The 17322-nt window shown below is 43.7% G+C and overlaps 1 protein-coding gene across 6 annotated transcripts in view; it reads right to left on the reverse strand.

Moving 5' to 3' along the window:
* LOC115176735 (semaphorin-6D) overlaps positions 1-17322 on the reverse strand; it is a 152038-nt gene that overhangs the window by 81992 nt on the left and 52724 nt on the right. The window contains exon 1 of one of the 6 annotated variants that reach the window (XM_029736977.1): positions 16756-17075. The exons of the other annotated variants lie outside the window; for them this stretch is intronic. The gene's annotated coding sequence lies outside the window, so the exon portion shown is untranslated. Of the gene's footprint in view, positions 1-16755; positions 17076-17322 lie in introns of those variants that run through there. 6 annotated transcript variants of the gene reach the window in all.

Raw genomic sequence — 17322 nt, forward strand, 5'->3', positions numbered from 1 at the left:
GTGACTAAACTAAAAGGCTTTCACCTGGGCCATCTGCTTAGAGTGCTCTTATTCGCTCCCCTTTCATAATAGAAGCCTGAAACAACTTCTAAAGATTGTTGACATCTAGTGGAAGCCCTAGGAAGTGCAATCTGACCCCACAGACACTGGATATTCGATAGGCATTCACTTAAACTACAAACCTCAGAATTCCCACTTCCTGGTTGGATTTTTCTCAGGTTTTCACCTGCCATATGAGTTCTGTTATACTCACAGAAATTATTGTAACAGTTTTGGAAACGTTAGAGTGTTTTCTATCAAAATCTACTAATTATATGCATATTCTAACTTCTGGGCCTGAGTAACAGGCAGTTTACTCTGGGCACGCTTTTCATCCAAACTTCCGAATGCTGCCCCCTATCCCTAAAAAGCTAAATAGCCGGTTTCCCCACAATCCCAAATTATTTAGATTATTCAAACAGCCTACAATGGATGTGTAATACAGACACTAATGAAAAAAAGAGCGGTCAATCACCGAAGGTTGTTTGTTACATACAGTAGTAACGCTAACAGCCTAATAGTACTTCATATAAAGTTGCTGCTAACAACTCTGTTACAAATGGTTATTCCAGTGAAGCTTGTTTATGAGCTTCAGAGCCTCATCGGTTTGGAACTATCTAGGGGTTTGAATTATAACCGGCCTTGTCAGCTAACTGTATCGTCATGGTTTTACCATCTCTCCTAAAGAAACCCCCTTGCAGTGATGGGAACCCGTGACAGATGAACTTCCCTTCAATCCATTCCAGACTAATGGCATGTGGTCGATGCGTCTTGCGCTCATCGCTAACGACCAGCGCTGACTAATAGCATGTGGTCGATGCGTCTTGCACCTGCAAATACGCCCCCCCGCAGCACATCCATTCATGCGCACAGGGTCGCACACAAATGGCTGCGGATTGCAGGTTGTGACCCTGGAGCTCTCCCTTACATCCTCAGTGATTACTAAAGTATGTCCACTCACTAAACTGACTCACACAGCCCAGCAGATGAAGGACATCAGTCTCCCTGACCCCCCTGGATATTAACACAGCTGACAGCAGCTGCTATAGACTGCAGAGTGACTCAGGAGCCTAACCAACAGTGGTCTAATGCACCCATGAATAAGGCTATAAACCCAGAACCACCCCAGCATTCTCCACATTAACTAGGCTAGCGTGGGTTCCTTGGCATAATGACCCACAGTGACTAAACCTATGTGGTGAAGAGGGAGACGCGAACCTTCACTCACACGGTGTGGGTCGGTAAGTGGATGCGTTTTGGTCTACATGACAAATGACAAAGGTTCCCAATCATGGGAAACAGAAGTTTGCTGTATAGGACTGATGTCAGTGCAAAAGACTTGTTTAAGATCACCAGGCTCAACTACAAATACCCTCTACCACTCATTCGCCTTTTCACATACTTAAGACCTAAGACCACAGTGGTCACATTTGGCACAGAGCAGCCATTTTGGACTCACACTAAACCATCGCAGAGGCCCTGTCAACATGTGTTGAAAGACGACAACAACAAGCATCCTAGATAGCTAATATAGCAGCCTCTGGCACATAGGATAGCTCAAATTAAGGTCAGCTGATTTCGTTTGTCACACAATGTGTCTTTTCAGAGTAGAGGCAAAGAGAAGGCATGAGCAAGGGGTTTTGTTGTTTTAGTTTGCTTGTTTTCCCCAGCCCAACATGGAATGACTTGCAGTATTGATTTCACAAAATTAAAAAAACTTCTAGATGGGGTCTTTACTTTTTTTCCTTCTTAAAACAAACAATACCATGCCCTGGAACTGAAGTTGAGAGAATTGGTTTTGGTGCACACATAAATATGGAGAATATAAAGCATTGATCATGTTTTTACCGTTCAGATTTTGTCCAATAATTTCTCATCTAATTTGCTTGAATTGGCCGCACTGAGCCTCACTTGTCCAACTTGGTCTCATTAAAAAAAAAAAAAAAATGCAACCAACATTACAAATATTTTCACATGACCCTCCCCTTGTACTGTAACAAAAAATGTGCACACCCTTCCCCTAACTGTAGCGACCCTGTGTTTATTAACGTGGATATAGACTTTGCCACATCAGCATGCTTTTGTGACTCAGTCGATGCCAAGCAGGGCTACGGGCCAGAAGGTTAAGGGTTCGCCGACCACATACTCTCCCTGCCTTTCTCATTACACTTACACTACGATCATAGCCGGCTGAAGATAATGATCAGCTAGGTGGAAATCAGATTTCAACATTTTGATGCTATATTTAAAATCATATAAAATATATGAAACAAATTTTCCACCAACAGGTTTCTGTGCCAACGCATCACAAGCAATAAGCAAAGCCACTTCAATGTCATGGTTTGCGATTTCAACACCACCATCTGCACAGTTTGGAGGCTGGAATGATATTTTGGACGAACGTGCGCAGGTAGCCTACAGGAGACTTTTGAAGTAGCCTAATCAGGTTAAAACATTGTGACTAGAGCTGTGACGATACCAGTATCGCAATACCTTTTCCATGGCAAAAATGAAAACATGAAGCAGCCCAAACTCTTTGGTCCTTTAAAAACCTGCTGTATGTAAAATATTGTGTGCTATAGCTTGGAAATAAATACATGTGACTCTGGATGACAACATAATGATCCCACTGGGCACAGATGTCAGTTCAAAATGTAGTTTTGATTTACATTTTGTTGAGTTAACTAACATGAATTCAACAACAAATATGGTTTTAGGTTAAAAGTCGGGTAAAAAAAAAAAGACAAAATGCCCTTACATCGATTACTTTTTGAAAATCCAATCAGTTTTCCACGTTGATTCAATGTCATCCCTTTTAACTCTGCATTGTTGTAAAATGACCCGTAAGTAAGCATTTCACTGTTCGTCTACACCGGTTGTTTACGAAGCATGTGACAAATTCATTTTATTTGATCACATTGATTTTCTTGGTTGAAATGATATGGACACCAGGGATTTAACATTTTATTACTGTTCAAGTACTCGCATGATTTTTTTGGGTGTACGAGTCAACTAGTTATATTATATTGTGGAACACAATCTTCAAAAAAGTAGTAACCTCAGCAGTGGGGCTTGCTTGTAGAAGCATATGACTGCAATGGCATAGCTTTGCTTTGTTAATATAGCAGCCCATAGCTCCGGAGCACTTACCACAGTCAAGACACCTATTTTATAGTAAATAAAACCCATCTAAAATAACAGAATAAAATAGAACATAATGCCAGTGCGAAGTGATGCACATCTCAAGTCTGGAACAGCTATTCTCAAAGAGTGATCATTTGAAACAGGGCTCAATATGGCGAGTTTAAATCATTTTCAATATACCGACGTTCCATTTAATATATTCAAACTGTTCTTTGGAATTTCCCAAATGGATTAACAATTCCACATTGAATACTGCATGGTGATAAATGATGGCCATGGAATCTGTTTGGTGAGCAGGTTTGTGTATTTTCAGTGTGAAACCTGTCTATGTTAAGCCTAAACAATTCTAAATGGATCTTGGCTTTCACCTGGATTCACCTGGTCAGTCTACGTCATGGAAAAGTTTTGTACACATTGTATTTTCCTACTTCAATCAACCAGTCCATTTTGAATTTGTGATAAAAATTTTGTCATTTGGCAAGGAATGTACCTTGTGTATTTTCCATTAGATAAATCCGTTTTTATAGGCATTTCATTCTGTAGGCCTAACAGGAGCTTGTGTGTGCAATCAGTAAGCATGTGTTTAAGGAGCGGTCGGAACACAATTGAGTGAATGAGACAAGGAGGGGAAAGGGAATTTAGGGAGAACTGTGTGATTCTTCGCTAGGTTTCTTCTTTGTTGTGCCCCACAAATACACATGAACACATGTAACACTAGAGTCAAAGCAAATTAACTTGTCAAGACAAAATTTCACTTGCCATTTTGGGCAGCCACAAAGCACATTCCACCAAATAGTTTTACAGCATCTGAAAAAAAATGTGATCTCTGGTTAAAGATTGAGCTTTGACGTCCATTCGAGTACTGATGCCCATCCCTAGCGGAAACAACGTCGATTCTACCCGTTTTTGCCCAGTGGGATGTTTGTTTCCAATATTAGGGCAGTTTTCCTAAAGTTCAATTTGTCTCCTTGCCACGATACTAACGAGTATCGCGATACTGGTATCGTCCCGTCCCCTAATTGTGTCTGGATGTGTTTATGCCACACATAAAAGGTAATACATTTTAAAAGTTAAATTACAAATATTTAGGGTACATAGAAGCTTTATTGGTTCTACGTGCGTAAGGAATATCGGAAGAGGCAGAGCGCGCGTTAATCTTTCCTGAGTAACTGGGCCTGCTGGGAGCATATTATAGGACGACTTGAGAGAATGATGATCCACAACAGACAGCGCGCATCTCAGTATCAGAACTTAAAATACAGCCAGACTGGCTTGCTACTGTGCCTTTCTATACCTTATAAACTGTTCAGTAGACCCCTGATCCAAATGGAATGAAATATTCAAAATCACAGGGCATTATTCAAATGACATTTGCACTGCAGTTTACAGCCTAGAGTAGAATTTTGTACTCACTTGAAAACAATAATGCAATTATTCATTGTATGGTGGTGTTGTAGGCTAGTCTAGGTAGGATAATTGTATTGTTCCTAAACAAGATCAATAAGGGAGCTGCGTGTCTCATGTCTTCACTGTTCTTTCCAATTATATTGAAAATTGGTGCAGCTTTGAATGATTTTATGTGTAGTATGATTGCTAGTTTGCATATTGCAGAACTGGACAAACGATCCACCTATCACTATTGTCACTATGAATGGGGGATAGAGGGCAGAATAGACAGCGTGGGAAGTAGCGTGGGAAGTACCAAACCACCTTGATATAGGGGAGGTGCATTCAAGCAGATGAGGACATTTGGCTAGGATGGAAGAAATTATAATAGTAAAACCTGCAAAAGGGCAAATGCAAACCAGGGGAAAAAAGGCACTTACCCTCCCCCGTGCCCAGTTCATCTCTGCCCTCAAATCCCTCCTTCTTCCCTTGCAGGCTCTTCACCTCTCACCTCCTATTCTCTATTTTTATCACTTCCAACCTTCACCTCCTATCATTTATGTGCAATTCCTCCCGCCTTCCAAAAAAAAACCTTTAGTGTCCTCCTTAAGTCTTGGAAAACCCTCTTTCCCTCCTCCACACCCTCCCTCCATCTCTCAGATCATTCTTCCCTCCAGATATCTCCCAGCAGGCATAGCACAGTGTGGTGGTTCGCTCTGCTGTAGAGGTGATCAATGGCCCCTGGCACCTCTGGGCCCCTGGGCTCCTGAAATGGAGGTATTAATAATGCAGGGCCCGGCTGTCATATCCTCCATTAGCCTGGGGGAGACATGAGGCCCGGACGGCTGATTGATTACTAATTGGATTAATTGCCATCTTTTAGGGGAGGAGAATGTAATAGTCTGGAGGCCTAGCTGGCAACAGAGGGGAGTGCATTTGGCATGCTGGCATTCAGAGATAGGGATACCGAATGCTGTAACGGGTAGCGTAAACTGTGAGGGGGTTGGGTAGACTGGGGTTGCCTGTTCAGTTTCTTTGGTTGAGAGTGTATGTCATTTGAGATACCGTAACATTTGTGCAACATGCACTTGACAGAAACGAGGAATTGATCAAGCGGCTTCTCAATAGAGGCTTTCTCCATTATTGCACAGTGTGTGTCTGCTGAACGAAATTAACTCAACACCCTGTACACCAAATCACCCATCCTGATGATATCGTTAATTTCATTTGCTAGCTATTTCCTCCTCCTATTTCCTTTGGAGGTATCTTCTTAGCCATCAACATCTGGCTACACACTTTGATATGACAGAGATGTAGATTTGGTATAATGTGTGTAATGATAGTGTTGTTCATCAGAAACATTCTGTAATCTGCCTCCCGAATGGTGCAGTGGTCTAAGCATCGCAGTGCTAGCTGTGCGACTAGAGATTCTGGGTTCGAGTCCAGGCTATGTCGCAGCCGGCCGCGACTGGGAGACCCATTAGAGCAAGCTATGTCAAGAATTCAGTATATAAATACATATCCTGTGTGTATAAACAGTAACTACAAAGCAATGTACAGTAGTAGAAATGTTAAAATTAACTATGTCGAGAATACAGTTTTTAAAACACATCATGAAACTGTATTTTGCAGGAATTGCAGGAAATTAGCTTCCGGACCAGACTCTGTGTGCATTATATATATATATACATAGAGAGAGAGATTAGATAGAAAGATCTATCTATCTATCTATCTATCTGTGTATGTACACATACACACACACACACACACACACACACACACACACTCAGTGGCCAGATATTAAGTACACTCATCACCGACCATTTCGAATCCCACCGCACCTTCTCCGCTATGCAATCTGGTTTCAGAGCTGGTCATGGGTGCACCTCAGCCACGCTCAAGGTCCTAAACGATATCGTAACCTCCATCGATAAGAAACAATACTGTGCTGCCGTATTCATTGACCTGGCCAAGGCCTTCGACTCTGTCAATCACCACATCCTTATCGGCAGACTCAATAGCCTTGGTTTCTCAAATGATTGCCTCACCTGGTTCACCAACTACTTCTCTGATAGAGTTCAATGTGTCAAATCAGATGGCCTGTTGTCCGGGCCTCTGGTAGTCTCTATGGGGATGCCAAAGGGTTCAATTCTTGGGCCAACTCTTTTCTCTGTATACATCAATGATGTCGCTCTTGCTGCTGGTGAGTCTCTGATCCACCTCTACGCAGACGACACCATTCTGTATACTTCTGGCCCTTCTTTGGACAATGTGTTAACAACCCTCCATACGAGCTTCAATGCCATACAACTCTCCTTCCGTGGCCTCCAACTGCTCTTAAATACTAGTAAAACAAAATGCATGCTCTTCAACCGATCGCTGCCCGTACCTGCCCGCCCGTCCAGCATCACTACTCTGGACGGTTCTGACTTAGAATATGTGGACAACTACAAATACCTAGGTGTCTGGTTAGACTGTAAGCTCTCCTTCCAGACTCACATAAAACATCTCCAATCCAAAGTTAAATCTAGATTTGGCTTCCTATTTCGCAACAAAGCATCCTTCTCTCATGCTGCCAAACATACCCTCGTAAAACTGACCATCCTACCGATCCTCGACTTCGGCGATGTCATTTACAAAATAGCCTCCAATACCCTACTCAATAAACTGGATGCAGTCTATCACAGTGCCATCCGTTTTGTCACCAAAGCCCCATATACTACCCACCACTGCGACCTGTATGCTCTCGTTGGCTGGCCCTCGCTTCATACTCGTCGCCAAACCCACTGGCTCCAGGTCATCTACAAGACCCTGCTAGGTAAAGTCCCCCCTTATCTCAGCTCACTGGTCACCATAGCAGCACCCACCTGTAGCACGCGCTCCAGCAGGTATATCTCTCTGGTCACCCCCAAAGCCAATTCCTCCTTTGGCCGTCTCTCCTTCCAGTTCTCTGCTGCCAATGACTGGAACGAACTACAAAAATCTCTGAAACTGGAAACACTTATCTCCCTCACTAGCTTTAAGTACCAGCTGTCAGAGCAGCTCACAGATCACTGCACCTGTACATAGCCCATCTATAATTTAGCCCAAACAACTACCTCTTCCCCTACTGTATTTATTTAATTTTGCTCCTTTGCACCCCAATATTTCTATTTCTACTTTGCACTTTCTTCCACTACAAATCTACCATTCCAGTGTTTTACTTGCTATATTGTATGTACTTTGCCACCATGGCCTTTTTTGCCTTTACCTCCCTTATCTCACCTCATTTGCTCACATTGTATATAGACTTATATTTCTACTGTATTATTGACTGTATGTTTGTTTTACTCCATGTGTAACTCTGTGTTGTTTTATGTGTCCAACTGCTTTGCTTTATCTTGGCCAGGTCGCAATTGTAAATGAGAACTTGTTCTCAACTTGCCTACCTGGTTAAATAAAGGTAAAATAAAAAAAATAAAAAAATAAAAATCTAGTACCGGGTTAGACCCCCCTTTGCCTCCAGAACAGCCAGCCTGAATTCTTCGGGGCATGGGCACGTTGCTCAATTGGTATCAAGGGACCTAACATGTGCCAGGAAAACCTTCTCCACCCCATTACAACACAGCAAACAGCCTGTACAGTTGACACCAGGAAGGATGGGGCCGTGGACTGCTTACGCCAAATCGTGACTCTTCCATCAGCAAAACGCAACAGGAACTGGGATTCGTCAGACCAAGCTATGTTTTTCCACCCCTCAATTGTCCAGTGTTGGTGATTGAGTGCCCACTGGAGCCACTTTTTGTTTTTAGCTGATAGGAGTGGAACACAGCATAGCCATCTGCTGCAATAGCCCATCAGTGACAAGGACCGACGAGTTGATGCGTCCCGAGATGCCATTCTGCACTGTTATTTGCCTGTTTGTGAACCGCCTGTTAGCTTGCACCGTTCTTGCCATTCTCCTTCGACCTCTCATCAACGAGCTGTTGTTGCCCACAGGACTGCCGCTAACTGGATGCTTTTTGTTTGTCGCACCATTCTCGGTAAACCCTAGACACTGTCGTGCGTGAAGATTCCAGGGTGCCGTCCGTTTCTGAGATACTGAAACTGGCACACCTGGCACCAACGACCATACCATGCTCAAAGTCGCTTAGGTCACTAGTTTTGCCCATTCTAACGTTCAATCGAACAGTAACTGAATGCCTCAATGCCTGTCTGCCTGCTTTATATAGTAAGCCACGGCCACGTGACTCACTATCTATAGGAGTGAACCATTTTCGTGAACGTGGTGGGTGTACCAAATAAACTGCCCATAGAATGTAAGTGAATGGTGTGTATAGACAGCATAGACAGTATGTGAAAAGAAAATTAGTTATATAGGATGAGCCATGACTAAAAGGTTCAGGGCAAGGTAGTGGGTGGAGGCCAGCTAGTGGTGACTGTTTAACAGTCTGATGACCTGGAGATAAACAGCTTCTATCAGTCTCTCGGTTCCAGCTTTGATGCACCTGTACTGTCTCCGCCTTCTAGATTGTAGCTGGGTGAACAGGGCAAGGTTTGGGCGGCTAAGGATCTTGATGATCTTCTTGGGCCTCCTGTGACACCGGTTGTTGTAGATGTCCTGGAGGGGAGGCAGAGTTTCCCCCGATGATGCGTTGAGCTGACCGTACCATCCTCTGGAGAGCCCTGCGGTGCAGTGTTTGCATGTACAGTGGGGGGAAAAAGTATTTGATCCCCTGCTGATTTTGTGCGTTTGCCCACTTACAAAGAAATGATCAGTCTATAATTTTAATAGTAGGTTCATTTGAACAGTGAGAGACAGAATAACAACAAAAAAAATCCAGAAAAACGCATGTCAAAAATGTTATAAAATGATTTGCATTTTAATAAGGGAAATAAGTATTTGACCCCTAGGCAAAACATGACTTAGTACTTGGTGGCAAAACCCTTATTGGCAATCACAGAGGTCAGACGTTTCTTGTAGTTGGCCACCAGGTTTGCACACATGTCAGGAGGGATTTTGTCCCACTCCTCTTTGCAGATCTTCTCCAAGTCATTAAGGTTTCGAGGCTGACGTTTGGCAACTCGAACCTTCAGCTCCCTCCACAGATTTTCTATGGGATTAAGGTCTGGAGACTGGCTAGGCCACTCCAGGACCTTAATGTGCTTCTTATTCAGCCCCTCCTTTGTTGCCTTGGCCGTGTGTTTTGGGTCATTGTCATGCTGGAATACCCATCCACGAGCCATTTTCAATGCCCTGGCTAAGGGAAGGAGGTTTTCACCCAAGATTTGACGGTACATGGCCCCGTCCATCATCCCGTTGATGCGGTGAAGTTGTCCTGTCCCCTTAGCAGAAAAACACCCCCAAAGCATAATGTTTCCACCTCCATGTTTGACGGTGGAGATGGTGTTCTTGGGGTCATAGGCAGCATTCCTCCTCCTTCAAACACGGCAAGTTGAGTTGATGTCAAAGAGCTCCATTTTTGGTCTCATCTGACCACAACACTTTCACCAGTTGTCCTCTGAGTCATTCAGATGTTCATTGGCAGACTTCAGACGGGCCTGTATATGTATTCTTGAGCAGGGGGACCTTGCGGGCGCTGCAGGATTTCAGTCCTTCACGGCGTAGTGTGTTACCAATTGTTTTCTTGGTGACTATGGTCCCAGCTGCCTTGAGATCATTGACAAGATCCTCCTGTGTAGTTCTGGGCTGATTCCTCACCGTTCTCATGATCATTGCAACTCCACGAGGTGAGATTTTGCATGGAGCCCCAGGCCGACAGTTCTTTTGTGTTTCTTCCATTTGCGAATAATCGCAACAAATGTTGTCACCTTCTCACCAAGCTGCTTGGCGATGGTCTTGTAGCCCATTCCAGCCTTGTGTAGGTCTACAATCTTGTCCCTGACATCCTTGGAGAGCTCTTTGGTCTTGGCCATGGTGGAGAATTTGGAATCTGATTGATTGATTGTTTCTGTGGACAGGTATCTTTTTTACAGGTAACAAGCTGTGGTTAGGAGCACTGCCTTTAAGAGTGTGCTCCTAATCTCAGCTCGTTACCTGTATAAAAGACACCTGGGAGCCAGAAATCTTTCTGATTGAGAGGGGGTCATATACTTATTTCCCTCATTAAAATGCAAATCAATTCATATCATTTTTTACATGCGTTTTTCTGGATATTTTTGTTGTTATTCTGTCTCTCACTGTTCAAATTAACCTACCATTAAAATTATAGACTGATCCTTTCTTTGTCAGTGGGCAAACGTACAAAATCAGCAGGGGATCAAATACTTTTTCCCCCCACTGTATGTGCATATTAATGCATCTAATGCTGTGCTTATGTGTGTTGCCCTTGGTAACTGGTGGTCAGGCATAGATCATGGTTGGAATAACTAGTGTGTGTATTTGTGTGTATACTGTATATTTTGGCTGGTATGACCAAACTTATTACAACACGCCAACACCCACAATAGAAACGAATCCATTTATGCATGGATCTGACACATCATTGTGTGTGTGCGCGCGTCCACATTAAAGCATAGCAAGTCATATCCTGCCAGCTGGGGCACAGAAACCTCAGGAGTGTGTGTACAGTGTGTGAAACAACACACTGTAATGTCCTACTTCCAAACTCATCAGGTTATTTTGAAGTGAAAATACAATTTACAAAGGCAACTCATTATTCCTGAACACAGTACAGCCGGACTGCATCATCCTTTCCCCAGTATAGAATGTCAGAGTGATACACCGCTGTAATGGGATTTATAGAGGAGGTCTTTCGTCTGATCCTCTCTGTCTTATGAATCATTTGAAGATCCTCATCCCTTATCAGGATTTTTGACAGTATGAGATGTCATTCCGCTTTCTTCCCAATGAGGTGTTGTCAGGATTCCATCATGGTTTCAAACAGTAAGCCTATCTAAACATGAATCTCTTCCTTTCACTCTCGAAACGCGCACACACACACACTCTCTCTCTTTCCTTCCAGGCATGCAAAAGCGTTCTTCCTTGGGCAGTCGGGGACAAGCACGACTCTCTTTCTCGCTCTGTGTCTTTCTCTCTCGCGCGCCGTGCTGCACCTGCTCCCCCATCCCCTCCGCTCCTCAGCCGCTCCCGCCACCTCCTCCCGGCCCCTGTGGCTAGTTGCAGAGATGGCCCGCTGCGCTAATTGAAAGCGACCCTGACTCGTCCTTTTCCCCCCAGGCGCTCCAGCCGATGCCCCATTGTTTTCTTTCACCGGCCGTTGACAACTGGCCTTTCAGCCGCGGCGTGCTGCAGCGCAAACTCTGACCCCAGTGCTCGGTCCTCTCGACCTAACCCCTCTCCCCCCACATCCCCTTTTCAGGCCCATGGTGAAATGGAGAAACTGCAGAGTTGCAGATGTGGTTGTTGTTCTGCTTCTAAGGTAAGAATGGTTTGTCTAAATTAGACAGAATTGCATGTAAGTGGATTTAGTCATTTTAATAATGGTCCACTTATAGGAGCCAGCAACCCAAGAGGTGAAAATGAGACAGTGATGTTTTAATACTACTGCTGCTGCTGATGATGATCATTCATTACATCCCCTTTCTAAGAGAGACTCCCAAACTTTTAAAGGATAAAACATTCAATTGGAACTCTGATACACCCACAACACAGGCAACGTGCTTAGATGTAATTTCCTTCAGATGGCACCTTGTGAAAAAAACAGCAATGTCCCCCTGAAATGAGGCGTGTGAACAGGGAGTTTTCCCATGGCGGTAGGCTGTTCTTATCACCCACACGGAGCAGAGCTGGAGCCCATAATCTTATAGCCTCGCAGCACAGTCATAAATCACGCTGATAGACTGCATACTGCAACACACTGACACTTCCAACCTGGTAACTTGTGTCTTTATTAAAGACCACATTATACAGGGGAGACCCCCTCTTCTCCAACTATCCTCCATTGGAAAAGCATACATCCTGTACACACACAAACACACAGAGATGCTATACATGCCGTGTAAATGTATGACCTGCGGACTGAGGGGGAGGGTCATGAATGCTAGCGTGATGGCTGTAGTTAAGAAGCACACTTCAGTGTATGTCTGTGTGTTTGTATGTGCAGAAATGCACCCAGTATGGTTGGTTTTTGCCTGGCTGCGTGCCTGCTTGCGTGGGTCCATGCATGCATTTGTTTCCTTTTAGTAATTTTGACAACATTTGATTGGAAAATGTCAACATAAACATGGATTCTGACGAACTGTAACAATGTACGGTCTAAGATAGCCATCTTAGGCTCTCTCGATAATTATAGCACAGTCACACAGAGAAATTACAACAAAGCACATCCAAAATGGAGAGAGAACATTGGCCCAGGGACGTAATAAAACTAAATGAACAGGCAATTATAAGCCATCCACAGGTCTAGCTTATCGAACCTGAAGGACCAGCAGGCCTATTATAAAAACATTAACATTTTGAGGAGGAGACAATGATTTTGGTAACAAATTCACAGCTATTCTGTGCTCTTTCGATCTATGAAAGCTCTCTCTTTAAAGTTCACAGAAATACTTTACTGTAGACTCACTGAATCTTTGTCAAGACACTAGATCCATCGCTCATTGGGGCAAATGAAGCTTACTGTACATTTACCAACCCCTCACTGAGTACAAGTCGCTCAAGCTGACAAAGTGACATTTTGAGTTGAACAAACTTTGGTAGAGAAATCTATTAGACAGTGTCTAATTTTAGAGGAAAAGCCGTTGACTGTTTAAACTCACTGAGCGATGCATGTACCAATCAAATGAAAAATTCAGCTTTCGCTGCCTGCCTCAGTACTCTCAACCAAAATAATGCAAATTCCGAAAGGAGAGAACTCCCAAATACCCTTTTCTCCCCAATCCGTGTGTACACATTAAATGCCCCTCTGTAAACATTGCAGGAGGAACATAACCTCCAAACCGAGCCTTGCTGTGGAAAGACATTACTGAAGACATGATATTTAAATAGCAGTTGTTATTCTGTAGCAATACCGTTGAGGAAGTGGATAATACAAAGACAAGAGTCAGGGCTGTTCTTGGGGTTTTCTTGTAATCCATTCCACTGTAATGTGACCTGTAGTTCTGAACCACAAGAGACAAGTCTCAGAGGACCTCTCTCACACACAGAGCTTCAGTGTAGATCTTTATCACACCCTGCCGTGCTTCAGAACCAGACACCCCCAGTCTCTCTGCCAGCAGACATCCAGACAGCAGCCCCCTCACCTGTGTCAATACCACACATCCTCCCAGACCCACTGTGGGAACCTGGGCACTGTGCAGGCTGGGCAACTCACAACCAACTACCGCTACTGTGCTGATGTTGCAGAGCCATAACACCGAGACAAACACTCACAATAGTGAGTCAAAGTCTTGGCCGGTGTCGTTATCTCTGCTGACGTGGATCGTTGACACAGACGACAGAATCGGACAGGTAATCCTGGATTACAGTCCAGTCGTGTCATATCCTGGATGCCCTTTAGACGTGGGCGTAACCTCATCCATCCTTCCATCCTCTCCTTTGGTGCCCATCAACAGAGTGCCGTGCCCCTGCATAGATGGAGAAATAATGAGCTCTAGTTGCCTTGTCAACGCTGTCCTTTCTACCACCGTGCTCTAAACTCCCATTCGGTCATTCCCTCCCCACCAGGCTCTTTGGTAATCATGGGGGTCCAGGAGGCAGATGAGATTTCATATTGTCTGAAATCCCTAAATCTCTGACTGGAAACCAGGAATGGAGCATGCATACTCTGGCTGCATAACTACGCGTGTAGATTGGCTTCTTAACAGCTTCTACACTCAAGCCATGAGACTGAACAGCTAATCAAAGGGCTACCCAGACCCCTCTGTTACACTGCTGCTATTCTGTTTATTATCTATGCATAGTCACTTTACATGTACATATTACCTCGACTAACCGGTTCCCCCGCACATTGACTCTGTACCGGTACCCCCTGTATATAGCCTCACTATTGTCATTTTACTGCTGCTCTGTAATTATTTGTTACTTTTATTTTCTATTTTTTACTTAACACTTGTTTTTCTTAAAACTTCTTAAAGCATTGTTGTTTAAGGGCTTGTAAGTAAACATTTTACTGTTGTATTCGGCGCATGTGACAAATAACATTTGATTTGATTACTTCCACGCAGGTGATGATTATAAGGGGAACATATAAAATGCTCCTCAAGGAAAAGGTCACGCTTTGCCTCCGATCTCAAAGCCAGCAACCTGGCTTTGACAATAGATGGGGTGTTTTATATGGGAGGATTTAACAGCCCTATATATTGGGTGGAACGAACTCACCCTGAGCAACAAAAATGATCTCGTCCCCAATTGGGTGACTCACTACAGCCAGTTTACACCAGTAAGCTCACCGCACAAGTATCGCTATAGGGCGGTATCCAACCAACTTCCCTAAAGTCATACATCAAACGGAAGAGAGCATTGGCTTGTAATTATGGAGGTTGGTTTTTGGTTAGAAGTGGTTGACTTTCTGGTTTTGCTTCAAGTCCTCTTAGGTTCATCAGTCTACTACATGACTTGAGAAGACACAGTATACTATGACATTTCCTGTGGGGGAGCATTCTGCTCCATGCCCATGTAACAACACTCCAAAACAAAACCTCAAATTCAGACAAACTGAAAAGTTGTTTCCTCGTGATGTAGGCAGTCTGCCATGACTAAAGAAATGTCTTTAAATGTATGTAGAACGAAATGCGTGTGATGTGTTGGTATTACGGTTCAGAGAAACATTTACAGGTTGAGCTTTTCAGCATTCTCAACCTCTAGGTAACAAAACGTCCTCATTCCTCAGGTTAATGCTCTACTTTTTTAACTCCACTTCTCTTAAGCATTTCATATGCATGACAGACCATTTTTCAGACTAGCTTTTTGTATATTCATTGCTTAAGTGATTCTTACTTCTAACTGCCTTCACCTTGTGAATAAAACATGACTTTAAAAAAGGTCAAACAGGAATAACTAGTATGGACTTTCTCAGTATTTACTCAACCTATTTGTCTTTTAAAATACTTTTAGAATGGGAAGTTCTACTAAACCCAAGGGTGTGTGTAACTTCATCTACAATCCCAAAAAGTTATTAGGCTATTTCATACTCTTCATCCCTTCAAATATCCATTGGTGCTTAATGTACTGCTAATTTAACAGTTACTATAGCATACAGACTTCCAGTTCTGGCAGCAGGGTAGAATTAGCTCATGTTTCTCTCCCCATAACAGACTCATTATATATATATATTTGAACAAAAAACAAGAGATTTTTTTCCTCAACAAAAGCAGCTGCTCAAACAAAGAGAAAACACATGCTGACATTCAGAAAAACAAAATGTCTCTTTACCGAGCTTGGTTAATTAACGCAGGAAAGCTAACCTCTCACCCAGTAGAGAAACAGTTAAAAGAAAGAGAGGACTTGCTGAGTAGTGAAATTCCTACTCAAAATCAAATCAACACAAATTGTTACACATCCAGTTGGAAAAGGACATGAGTTAGTTGGGAAGACACTAAAATGCTAACCTTTCACAAAAATTACAATTCCCCAGCCTTGGATATGGAGATGCCTCATGTTTCAATTAAACCTTTTTTTTTACTAGATAATAAATTCATTTTTGACAGACACTGAGTTACTATAAACCATTACTCATGAAATGTTTCAGAAAATACAAAAAAAACCTCTGACCCTTGAACCATTGGAGGGTGCACATAAATGACCGCACTACCATATGTCAACATGCTGTTTGGATGAATGGATGCAGTGAGGGCCAGGGGGCAAGGGGTGCCCATACACACTGACATGTCGTGGCCTGGCACGAGCCAGTGTTTTGGAAGGAGACTCATGGAAACCAGTGGGACACGGGCCGCCAGGCAGGCCCGCTACAGGACTACTCTGGTCTGCTAATGTTCCTCAGGGTTTGGGGCTGCCAATGTCGGCCCCACTGATGTGAGTGCCAGAAGGACCAGCCTCTTTCCATCGCTCCACCAGAGAAAAAATACTGCAGTCCCGCTGGCCAGCACTGCACAAACACACACCCACTCATAATGATCAAACATACGACAACACAGGCATAGATATAGAATACTGTACACAAAAAGGTGGTTGTATTGCACATGGGAGGAACATACTTGCAGCAAGACTGTACTCCAACACAAACTAACCCACGTACAAAGAAAAAAGCGACTTGGCAAACTCACCCCGTACCTGATACTTCAACAGCAGACACAGCCAAAAAAAACTGAAAGCAAGATGGTCTGTTGAGATCGCTGTTCCGATTCTTGGCGTGCTCCCAGCGCTTTATGAAAAATGTGTCTCTCTCTTTCGACTGATTCGTATTCAAACCAGGCAAACGGGATCCCAACAGGAAACACTAAACCTCCCGTGAAGAGAAAGGGGGATAGAGAAACAAGAGTGCAAGAGAGGGAGCAAGCTAAAGACAAAATAAAAGAAGAAAGCTGGAGAGGTTGTGGGGCCCCGAGCGTGCCCCGTGGTGGGCCATTTCACAGTCCCACAGACTGACTAACACTGACAGGTCAGCTGGAAGACTCGCTGCCAAGAGAAACCCACAGCGGAAAGATCCAGGCACCAGGCTGCACACGCTCGCACACAGACCACACCTCCCAGCACAGCAAAACAATTTCCTTTCCAATCTGCCACACAATAACTGGGCCGCTGTTTATTGACCTTTTGCATGGGCTTTCATCAGGCAATCAGTTCCCAGCTCCAGATACAGAAATATAATCTAAGCCCTCTGCCCTTGGCTG

The sequence above is a fragment of the Salmo trutta genome, chromosome 37 (assembly GCF_901001165.1).
Source record: "Salmo trutta chromosome 37, fSalTru1.1, whole genome shotgun sequence".
NCBI lineage: Eukaryota > Metazoa > Chordata > Actinopteri > Salmoniformes > Salmonidae > Salmo > Salmo trutta.